Below are 12,196 nucleotides of genomic sequence, written 5' to 3'. Positions count from 1 at the left end.
ACGCAATGACTGGTTGCGATCAAAATCCGGCTTTTTTCCGAAAAGGAAAATTCTGGCCTTACGCTCTATTTACAAAGTCGGAAGAATACACAGGAGCGTTAACAAATTTGAGTAAGTATCAACCATAATCAGCCCAATGTAAAATGCATGTCGCAAATTCGAATACAACTCGAAATTTCGGAAGAGTTTGTGCGCCGAATGTACAGACAAAATAAAATGAAAAAAAAATTAATGATGCAAGAACCATTACGTTTTTAAAAGTTTATAAAAATTTTGAAAAAAAGTAATTCTCGAAAACGTGAAGAGTTTTGATCCGTCATCTTTAACCCTATGTTAGTCTGAACTTCGTGAGCATTTCCTCAGAACAGCTTGCATTTCGCAAATTTGGAAAAATTCTCATTTAAAAAATCTGACAAGCTTATCACCTCTTGATTGTGGGTGGAAAATTGAGGACAACTGATAAGTTTTTAAAAGGTTTACTGAAAACAATTACCGCAAGCAATAAAAGATGTTACATTCGAAGCACAGCCTCCTGCCTCAGGTAATCTTTTTTTTTTTTTTTTCCAACCAGACTTGGCTTTTAATAAAAATTCTTTCTTTTTTTTTATCAATTGTTTTCTATTACAGATATTGATGATTTTACCGAGACAGCTAATAATAGTACCGACATTCACAGTGATGATGATTATTCAACTGACAATGATGCTAAGTTGAGCGTAAGACATTTTGAATATGAATTCAGCAACGAAAGCGAAAACGAAAATTATTTGGGCGAGTCAGACGTGAGCGGCGATGCACCTGATAAATAGTTCGTTTAAATAAAATTATGTTCCTTGCTACAGTTTTATAGGTTACTAGTGGTAACCGCACGGATTTGCCCGTAATAAAAAAATTAAAAGGTCTTTTGGTTCGCCTGCATATTTACAAAGAATGTATGGTGAATTTAATCGCCAATTGGCTTGTACCCATGTTACGGTTCCACGTTATGATAATTTCGTAATTTACTCGTCCATCTTATGATAATTTTGTTCTTAAAATTAGAATAGAAAAAGAATCACATCGAATTTTCAAAAAATCGCTTCGAGCTGCACACCTCCATGCTACAAACTAACTTTTTGCCAAACTTCATGAAAATCGGCCGAACGGTCTAGGCACTATGCGCTCCACAGAGATCCAGACATCCTACAGACATCCTCCGGACATCCAGACAGAGAGACTTTCAGCTTTATTATTAGTAAAGATTAATTAATATGTAAAGTACTGTTTATTTGATTATTTTTAATTATTTATTGTTATGTAAGATCGATGCAAAAAATTTTATTTCATAAGTACTTGACCATAAAAAATAAAAAATAAATAAATAAAAAGAGGCATAATTTAAAAGGTCAAGACATTATTAATGAAAAATAAACTTCACTATAATTTTGTACATAATTTTAATTTTAACAAAATATTTTTTAATTTTGTTTAAATGTTAAAATTATTTTTTTAATATGCTTAAATCATTCATACTTTTCCAACTACTTTATAATTTAAGCAACGTCTGACAGACTAAGCAACCTCTTAGTCACGGTAGACTAAAAATTTTAATAAAAACAGGATTTAAACTTTTTATTAAAAAATAAATCAGCTTTATTTATTGAAATTTCGCGACGACAAGCAAACTTTTTTGAGCGAGAACTAGCGGCCCGATAAACGGTACATCGAGGCACGAGGTCGACATTCCGTGGCGTCTATCATGCCTTTGCAACATAACACAACTGGTAGACTTTTGTTTTTATATTTTATACATTATAAACAATTGTTTAAAAAAATTTTAGGCTTATATATTTAAGTCAAAATTGACTGATTTTTTCGCACCTTGCGTGGGTGGTAGACACGGCACGGCAACGCTTCGGACGCGGTAGACATATATTTTTCGTTATGTTCATACGCAATCAATAATATTACCGAGTTTCAGCCTTATATATATAAGAAAATTTCACAAGTTTTTGCAACATATTGCAAAATTTTTTATTAATTATTGCAACGATAACTTTTTGGTAGACCCGCGTTTTCTTCTTTTAAGTAAACTAATCTAATATTAAAAACAATTCTGGCCTTATATATAGTGTCGTAAAATTTCGGTCGCTATCTCCCGTACTAGCAATTACATTATATTTTAAAGTACGGAAGGAAGTGGGGAGAGGGAATTTGAATGATAGGCCTGTATTTGTATCCGTTATTTATTTATTTATTTATTATTATGCGGTAAAGGAATTGGAGCCGGAGTTGCTCTGATTTGTAGCCCCGACTACATAATAAGCGTCGTCGCGTCGTCTGAAAAATATTTAATGCCAAAAGAGCGATTGCGTACCAAAGCGCGACAACTTCCCAGCCAAACAAGTCACCTGACCTGGGAAACATTGGGTCCCAAGCTTATTTCACTGAGACATTTGCTATGGCTCCCTCCATTAGTATTCCTTCTCAATGTTAGAACGACGAACTGCGTGATTTGCATTGATTTCTAACGTTTAGTAATGCTTCTTGAATTCTCATTTCTTTCTGCGTGGGCCAGAATATCAACAAGACTTTGAAAATTAATTTTAAAAGAATAAAGCGAAAAAATCATGCATACGAACAAAATTTACTAGGCTTATTAGCATTTTCTTCGTTACCTCGTGCGTTTGTGTTACCTTTTTCGTCCGCCATTAGAAAGTGGCTACAGTGCCCCCTATAGTTCGTTGGAGTTGCGAATTGGCGAAATCTGAAAATTACGAGGCCAAAAAATAATTGCGTCAAACAGATAGAACCTATGGTGTCAAAATGATATGTCTGAGGTCAGTTCGTATTTTTACGATTCCGGGAGAATCACCCCTCTCCACGACTAATTTCGTGATTACAGCTTTAAAATGAGGTGCATTTTACGGGAGGGGGGGGGGAGAGCTCACGAAACTTCCATCACTTTCTCTAACGCGTCCAAATGTAGCTTACAATTTTGCTTTAAGATCCTGAATGGCAACAGTAGAAGAGCTAGAACAGCACCAAGCTCTCTCGTAATTTTTCAACACATAACGGCAGAATATTTCGGCTTTAAAACTTCATTTAAAAAAACAATTGTATTGGCATCACCCAACACCTGGCTTTTCTTCTAACGTCATCAAAAATGACCCAAAATGCATTTTTAGGACTCCAATTTTAAAAAATTTCTTTTTCAACACATTTTCGATAGAAGTTCCTAAGTTCACCACTTTCAATTTCAGTCTCCAAAAATAGCTTGAAATTGAGTTTTTACTACTTTAATTTCAATAAAATTCTGGAAAAGGGCTCTCCAATCTTTTATTCCCAAGATAGCATGTTTTTAGAACGTCATTTCAAAATATTTCCTGATTAGAACTGTCTGACTTCTCTTTTGGTGACACTAAGCACTAAGACATCTCGGTCTCTGGATCTCTGAAATCTCTGGAAAGTACCTGTGAATTTCCTTGATTCCTTTGATGATACCAAAGGTGGATGAAAAGTTTGCTTCTCGAAATTTTCGCGTTAGATTCATCAAGCCTTCCTCCAAAAGAAAGTCTAAAATTAACTTTGCAAAATAAACTAGTATGTTGTGGCCATCACGAAACTTTCTTCTATATTTTTCTTTTTTTTTCTGATCCCTCCCCATGCTTGACGAGGAAGCAATATTCCCAACAAAAACAAAATTACACATGCAAAAACTTGACTACCATCCCAATGTCTGAATTATTGCAAAAGCAAAGCAAAGAGCGAAAATTGAAAGTTATTTTAAAAGCCTTGCTTGAATTAATTACAAATATTTTATTTGTTAACAAACATAAGATGGCAACAGTTAAAAATTTTAAATCATTGAGATAATATTTCCGATCATTTCCATTCAATTAAAATCACGAGAAATACGCAGACGACAATCTATTACGATTTATCTTTCTTATTGTTGCATTAATAAAGCTATTTTTATTCAAAAAAAAAATCAACACCTCTTGGAGCGATTGGCGTCAAAATTGAACCAAAGCCTGTTTACATATGGATTCACATATATTCCAAATTTCAACCAGAACGTAGCATTACTTCTTGAGATAAGGCACTCACAATGGAAAAAAGAACGGGCCGATTGCGCTACCCCCCTTTTTAGCTGTTGACACCAAAATAAAATCAGCTCTTATACCTACTAAGGGCTACTTGCCGATAAATTTTTCTTTCATTCCGTTCATTATTTCTTGAGATACAGCAGTCAAAATTGACGAAAAAAAACGTTCTATAGCTCAACCCCCGTTTGAGTTATTGACACCAAAATTGAATCAGCACCTGTTCCTGTTAATACCAACATATGGACCAAATTTTGTTTGATTCCGCCAGTTACTTCTTGAGGAATAGCAAGCACGCGTAACTCGAAAAACGTCCCATTGCTCCACCCCCCTTGGAGGAATTCGCGCCAAAAACCAATGGGCACAAGTTCACATAGGGGCACATAAGTGTACTAAATTTCGTTCGATTTTATGCTGTAGTTTTTGTTGTAGAGCGGCCACAAAAAACTGGTCACACACAGACGTGACACACATACACACACACACATACACACATACACACACACACAGACAGACAGACATTTTCCAAAAATGGTCGAAATGGACTCAGCACACCTCAAAACGTTCGAATCCGTTAAAATTCGAAATTCGAAAATTTGCACGAATCCAATACTTTCTTCTATATATTAGATATAGAAGAAAGTAAAAAAGGAAAAAAAATAGCGGGGACCATTCTTTTTTCATTGTTAGTAGACTTATCCTAAAAGAGCATTTTTTAAACCTCTGAGTCCAAAAATTCCAAAGAGAGCCGCCGGCCTTTTAAGACAGTAAAAACTGACTTCATTTTTAAAAAAATCGGGAGAGAACTTCAACCTCCTTTCCCTTAAATTTTCAAAAAAAAAAAAAGCCGAAAATTGCGATTGTTTACTTAGAAAAAATTTTGGAGCCCCCAACCCTCTTTTCCTTGCCAGCAAAAATCTAAAACTGCGTATAAGACTTGCATTTCGAAAAAATTTCGACGTTAATCTCCTCCACCTCCGTTTTTCCTCTGACGTAACCGAAGATAATGGAAGTCTCAAATTGAGTTTTTAGAATTTGTAACTTTTGACGTATTTTGTTCAAAGAAATAATTACATATAAAGAATTTTTTAGCATTAACCTTTAGTTTTTAAAAAGTACCCTATTTGCTTTATTTTTAAATTAAAACTTGGTATAAAAACTTGAAGATGGGTAGAGGCAACACGACATTAGAGATACCACACTAGTCTCTAGTGTGGTGTTGGTTTGAGAGGTGAACATCAGGACAAACATCAACTAGTATGTTGTGGCCATCACGAAACTTTCTTCTATATCTTTCTTATAATTCTGATCCTTCCCCATGCTTAACGAGGAAGCAATATTCATAACGAAAACAAAATTACACATACCAAAACTTGATGACCATCCCAACTCCTGATTTATCTCAAAAGCAAAGCAAAGAATGAAAATTGAAAATTATTTTAAAAGCCTTGCTTAAAATAATTACCAACATTTATCTGTTAACAAACACAAGATGGCAACAGTTAAAAATTTTAAATCAATGAGATAATATTTCGGATCATTTCCATGCAATTAAAAGCACGAGCTGAACGCAGACGACAGTCTGTTACGATTTATCTTTCTTATTGTTGCAATTAAAAAGCTATTTTTATTCACACAAATAAAAAAAAATCAGCCCCCCATGGAGCGATTGGCGCCAAAGTTAAACCAACGCCTGTTTACATATGGATTCATATTTATTCCAAATTTCATCCAGAACGTAGCATTACTTCTTGAGATATGGCACTCACAATGGAAAAAAAGAACGTTCGATTGCGCCACCCCCTTTTCAGCTGTTGACACCAAAATGGAATCATTTCTTTTACCCTCTAAGGGCTACTTGTCGATAAATTTTTGTTTGATTACGTTCATTATTTATTGAGATACAGCAGTAACAATTGACGGCAAAAAACGTTCTATAGCTCAACCCCCGTTTGAGCTATTGACACCAAAATTGAATCAGGATCTGTACCTGTTAGGGACAACATATGGACCAAATTTTGTCTGATTCCGCCAGTTACTTCCTGGGGAATAGCAATCACGCAAAACTCAAAAAACGTCCCATTGCTCCACCCCCCTTGGAGGAATTCGCGCCAAAAACCAATGGGCACAAGTTCACATAGGGGCACATATGTGTACCAAATTTCGTTCGATTGCATGCGGTAGTTTTTGCTGTAGAGCGGCCACAAAAAACTGGTCACACACAGACGTCACACACATACACACACACACACAGACAGACAGACATTTTCCAACTAGTATGTTGTGGCCATCACGAAACTTTCTTCTATATTTTTCTTTTTTTTTTTTCTGATCCCTCCCCATGCTTGACGAGGAAGCAATATTCCTAACAGAATCAAAATTACACATGCAAAAACTTGACGACCATCCCAATGTCTGAATTATTGTAAAAACAAAACAAAGAGCGAAAATTGAAAGTTACTTTAAAAGCCTTACTTGAATTAATTACAAATATTTTATTTATTAACAAACATAAGATGGCAACAGTTAAAAATTTTAAATCATTGAGATCATATTTCCGATCATTTCCATACAATTCGCAACTCCAACGAACTGTAGGGGGCACTGAAGTCACTGTCTAATGGCGGAATTGAAAACTAAAACAAACGCACATGGTAACGAAGAAAATGCTAAAAGTGTTGTGATTTTTGTTCGTACGTATGATTTTTTCGCTTTATTCTTTTTAAATTAATTTTCAAAGTCTTGTGGATATTCTGGCCCACGTAGAAAGAAATGAGAATTCAAGAAGCATTACTAAACGTCAAAGATTAATGCAAACTACGTAGTTCGTAGTTCTAAGCAGCTATTTCCATGATGTTGAATTCGATATTTATCAATTCTTGATAAAACTAAATAATAATTGTGGCCTGACAAGAACAACAATTAATGCTAGAAAATTCAATATGACATTACAAATTATTATCGAAAGAAGATGATACTTCTTTGCCTTGCTTGGCTAGCGCTTTTTTTTTTTTTTCCATTTGTAGCTGAGTTATTTCTCTCGAATTCCCGAATCGGTTCATTTAAAAATTTTCTGTTTCGATTTTTCTAATTTCTGAGTTACGATTTAATTGTGTCATGTTATGCAAATCATCAACAAAATTCTTACGGATATATGGTGGTAGTTTTCTTTTCAGTTGATTGACCATTATTTCTTTTCAGTTGATTGACCATTATTTCTTTTCACTTATCGAATTCTGTAATCTTACTACCATTTTATTCCACTCATGATAAAAATTAAAAATGGTTTAACTAAAAACGCGAAATCTCGCCAAGGCTACTTTGCTCGCACAATACCAAAATTATAACCCTAAACAAATTTGGCGAAACCTTTCAGCTGAGAATAAAAGGAATCAAGTAAATTCTTTCTAGGTTAAACATTTTTCATTTTGTTCTACGATAATAAATCCAAGAAAATATTTTGCATACTGTCCATTCCAACTAAATGCTGCTGTAAAATATGATTAGTTAAATTAATTTAAGATTAAAAAAAACTCATATTCTTACAAATTCATACTAAACAATAAAAAATTTTACCTGGTATAACGTTATCCAATTTTGTTAATCCAGAGTTTTCTTGTTTACGCGTCCACCATTTAATACTTTTTTGAAAGAAATAAGGAAAACTAACATTATTTTGAGAAGCTCGAGAATACTCTTAGGGGACGAATTAATTTCTGTAGCTGAAAGCAAACTAAGACACATCGATTGCGTTAATAAATACTCAGAACAAACTGCCTGTGTTTACGTCAACAGACACACATGGAACTAAAACGTGGCAATGTTTTAGTTCCATCGGCAGTTTTGTAAATCACCGCAAGGTAGCGTATTCGAGCGCTGGAGTTCCGAATTAAAATCACGAGAAATACGCAGACGACAATCTATTACGATTTATCTTTCTTATTGCTGCATTAATAAAACTATTTTTATTCGCAAAAAAAAAAAAAAAAAAAAAAAAAAAATCAACACCTCTTGGAGCGATTGGAGTCAAAATTGAACCAAAGCCTGTTTACGTATGGATTCACATATATTCCAAATTTCAACCAAAACTTAGCATTATTTCTTAAATAGGGCACTCACAATGGAAAAAAAGAACGGGCGATTGCGCTACCCCCTTTTTAGCTGTTGACACCAAAATAAAATCAGCTCTTATACCCACTAAGGGCTACTTGTCAAAAAATTTTTGTTTGATTCCGTTCGTTATTTCTTGAGATACAGCAGTCACAATTGACGAAAAAAACGTTCTATAGCTCAACCCCCCTTTGAGTTATTGACACCAAAATTGAATCAGCACATGTTCCTGTTAATGGCAACATATGGACCAAATTTTGTTTGATTCCGCCAGTTACTTCCTGAGGAATAGCAAGCACGCGTAACTCAAAAAACGTCCCATTGCTCCACCCCCCTTGGAGGAATTCGCGCCAAAAACCAATGGGCACAAGTTCACATACGGGCACATATGTGTACCAAATTTCGTTCGATTTCATGCGGTAGTTTTTGCTGTAGAGCGGCCACAAAAAACTGGTCACACACAGACGTGACACACATACATACACACACACACATACATACATACATACACACACACACACAGAGACAGACAGACATTTTCCAAAAATAGTCGAAATGAACTCAGCACACCTCAAAACGTTCGAATCCGTCAAAATTCGAAATTCGAAAATTTGCACGAATCCAATACTTTCTTCTATATATTAGATATAGAAGAAAGTAAAAATAGTCGAAATGGACTCAGCACACCTCAAAACGTTCGAATCCGTCAAAATTCGAAATTCGAAAATTTGCACGAATCCAATACTTTCTTCTATATATTAGATATAGAAGAAAGTAAAGACAAGTTTTTAAAAATTTCAAATGGCCCCTTCCAAACTGATCGATCACATAGCGCCGCTGGACCTTTTCTCGCGTTTTGTAACAACGAATTTTAATTTGGATCCGAACTGAAGTAACGTCATAAATTAGGAACCGTTTGGTGAGAAATCCCCTGCTACCATAGACTAATAATAGGACTCTTATTCGCAACTCCAACAAACTATAGGGGCACTGCAGCCACCGTCTAATGGCGGATGAAACAGGTAAAACAAACGCACGCCGTAGCGTAAAAAATGCTCATAAGTCTAGTAAATTTTGTTCGTATGTATGATTTTTTTTTTCGCTCTATTTTTTTCAAATTAATTGTCAAAGTCTTGTGGATATTCGGCCCACGTAGAAAGAAATGAAAATTCAAGAAGCATTACTAAACGTCAAAAATTAATGCAAATTACGTAGTTCGTAGTTCTAAGCAGCCATTTCCACGATGTTGAATTCGATATTTATCAATTCTTGATAAAACTAAATAATAATTGTGGCCTGACAAGAATAATAATTAATGCTAGATAATTTAATTATATGACATTACGAATTATTATCAAAAGAAGATGCTACTTCTTTGCCTTGCTTGGCTAGCGCTAATTGTTTTGCATTTGTAGCCGAGTTATTTTTCTCAAATTGCCGAATCAGTTAATTTTAAATTTTTCTGTTTCGTATTTTTCTAATTTCTGCGTTATGATTTAATTATGTCATGCCATGCAAATTAACAACAACATTCTCATGGATATATGGTGGTAGTTTTCTTTTCAATTGATCTAACATTATTTCTTTAAACTTATCGAATTTTGTAATCTTTCTACCATTTTATTCCACTCATGATAAAAAGTAAATATGACTTAACTGACATGCGAAATCTCGCCAAATGTTCTTTGTTAGCACAATACTAAAACTATAACCCTAAACTATAATCCCACTATTTTGGCGAAGAAAATTCTCAGCGTTAAACATTTTTCATTTAGTTCTACGATAATTCAAGAAAATATTTTGCATACTGCCTATTCCAACTAAATGCTGCAGTAAAATTAGGTTGGTTGAATTAATTATTTCTAAACTAGGTGGAGATGAAAGCCCTAATTCTTCTGCTAATGTTAACAAATCCTTCTTCCGAACTTAAGATATAAAAAAAGAAACATATTCTTACAAATTGACACAAAACAATTTAAAAAATAACTTACCTGGTATACCGTTATCCTCTTTAAAAAAATAAAAAAAAGACAAATGCATCGAATAGAGCAAATGCAAAGTTAGTTAAACCAGAGTTTTCTTGTGTTTACGCTTCCGCCATTTACGACAATCATCACACTTTTTAGAGGGAAATAATGAAAACTAACATTATTTTGAGAAGATCGAGAATACCATTAAGGGACGAAACAATTTATGTTGCTGAAAGCAATCTAAGACACATCGAATGCGTTAATAAATACTCCTAACAAACTGCTTGTGTTTACGTCAACAGACACACATGGAACGCAATGTGGCAATGTTTTAGTTTTTTCGGCAGTTTTGTAAATCACCGCAAGGTAGCGTATTCGAGCGCTGGAGTTGCGAATTATTAATCTATGCGTGATACACTTTCTTTCAGGTAAAAAGTAGAGCACTCTCAATTTCATTTACCTTCTGTTGTCAAAAATTTTAATTCAAACTTATGAATGAAAGAAGAAAAGCAGGCGTCGGATCATCACCGCACTCTAGTACGGTGATGGTTGGATATTTAATCGATTAAAATGTTTCGTAACTATAATAAAAATCATAAAGCGTTCCTGTAAGGCCTTTCCTGTATCTCATACTCTCATTCTGGCAACAATTAAACTTAATTTTCAGGTTGGCAACGTCTTTTGTTGAACATTTTAAACGCTTTAATTTATTTTGTATTTGTTTATTCTGGGATCATTCAACAAATGCTGATTCAAAGCGTAACTGAAGTGAAGATCTGCACATCTATTTGCGAGGTACTTTTTTCCCCCTCACAAACGTAATTGTATAAATTTATTTTTTTGAGCATTCACAATTGCGCATTGTTTCCACTTCCGTAGTCCTGTCCTTTTTGAGGTTCACCGGCCTCCGCGCGCGGTTGCTCCTCCTGGACGATGACGAGGCTTCTAGTCCTCGTCTATGTCAACTGGAATCGACTTTATGTGTACCCGACCCTCTCGGCTTTAAAAATCCTCCTTGGACAATAAAAAGCATGTTTCGATTTTTGCTCTTATGATTGAATTTTAAAACTTTTATCGCTTTAAACTGAATTAATATATTTATTCAGTGCATTATTTCACTTTTTAAGGCTCAATTCAGTTTGTTGGTTGGCTTTTTTTTTTCATTTTAATGAAACTTTTAGTCTTACTTATTGGGATGTTTTCCTTAAATTTACTATTTAATTCTGAATTGGAGAAATTATCATAGCGTGGAAAATGATAAATTGACGAAAACAAATCCGATTGCATATTGCTATTGCCATTCTTCTCCATATCCTTTTATTTTAGATTTGAATGGAACTCTTAGGGAAATATTTTTTTTTTTTTTTTTTTTTTTGCAACGGAATTTTTCTTTAAATCTTGTTTTAATGGCTTGTTTTCATAAAATATTAAAATTTTAGTTCGAAATTTCAGAGAGATAGTTTTTGCATACATTTGATAAGCAGATAAGCCCGTCGTTTGACTAGTTTGGCAAACATTTTATAAATTACGCCATGGACTAGTTTGGAAAACATTTTATAACAGACGTCAAGTGTTAAACGTTATCATAACGTTAAACGTTATCATAACATGTCTGTCGAATATTTTGTACACTTATCGGGGGTTTATCGAGGTAATAATCCGGATATTTTGTTCATAACGAAATTATGTATCATAAGATGTGGCTGCAGAAAATTAAGCCGTGAACTGTAGCATTGCTTGCATAAACTGCCGGGATTTAAAAAAAAAAAAAACTGACCTTAACAATTTATTACCAAATAACACCACCTTAACAATCTAAGAAAGAAAATGCCCTTTTTGCATGTTTGAATTTTGTACCATTAATTTTTAAATATTATCCTTACCGTCCATTTATTTAAAAACAAGTGATTAAGTGGTCTTTCGCAGACTCCCGAAAATGAAAAAGGGAAAAAAAGTAAATAGCTTTCGAAATCTTACGAATTTAAACACTTTGTCTCTGCACCTACTAGTTATAACAAAAACAAAAACACA

The sequence above is a fragment of the Uloborus diversus genome, chromosome 1 (genome assembly GCF_026930045.1).
Source record: "Uloborus diversus isolate 005 chromosome 1, Udiv.v.3.1, whole genome shotgun sequence".
NCBI classification, from domain to species: Eukaryota; Metazoa; Arthropoda; class Arachnida; order Araneae; family Uloboridae; genus Uloborus; species Uloborus diversus.
This window is presented reverse-complemented; position numbering follows the sequence as displayed.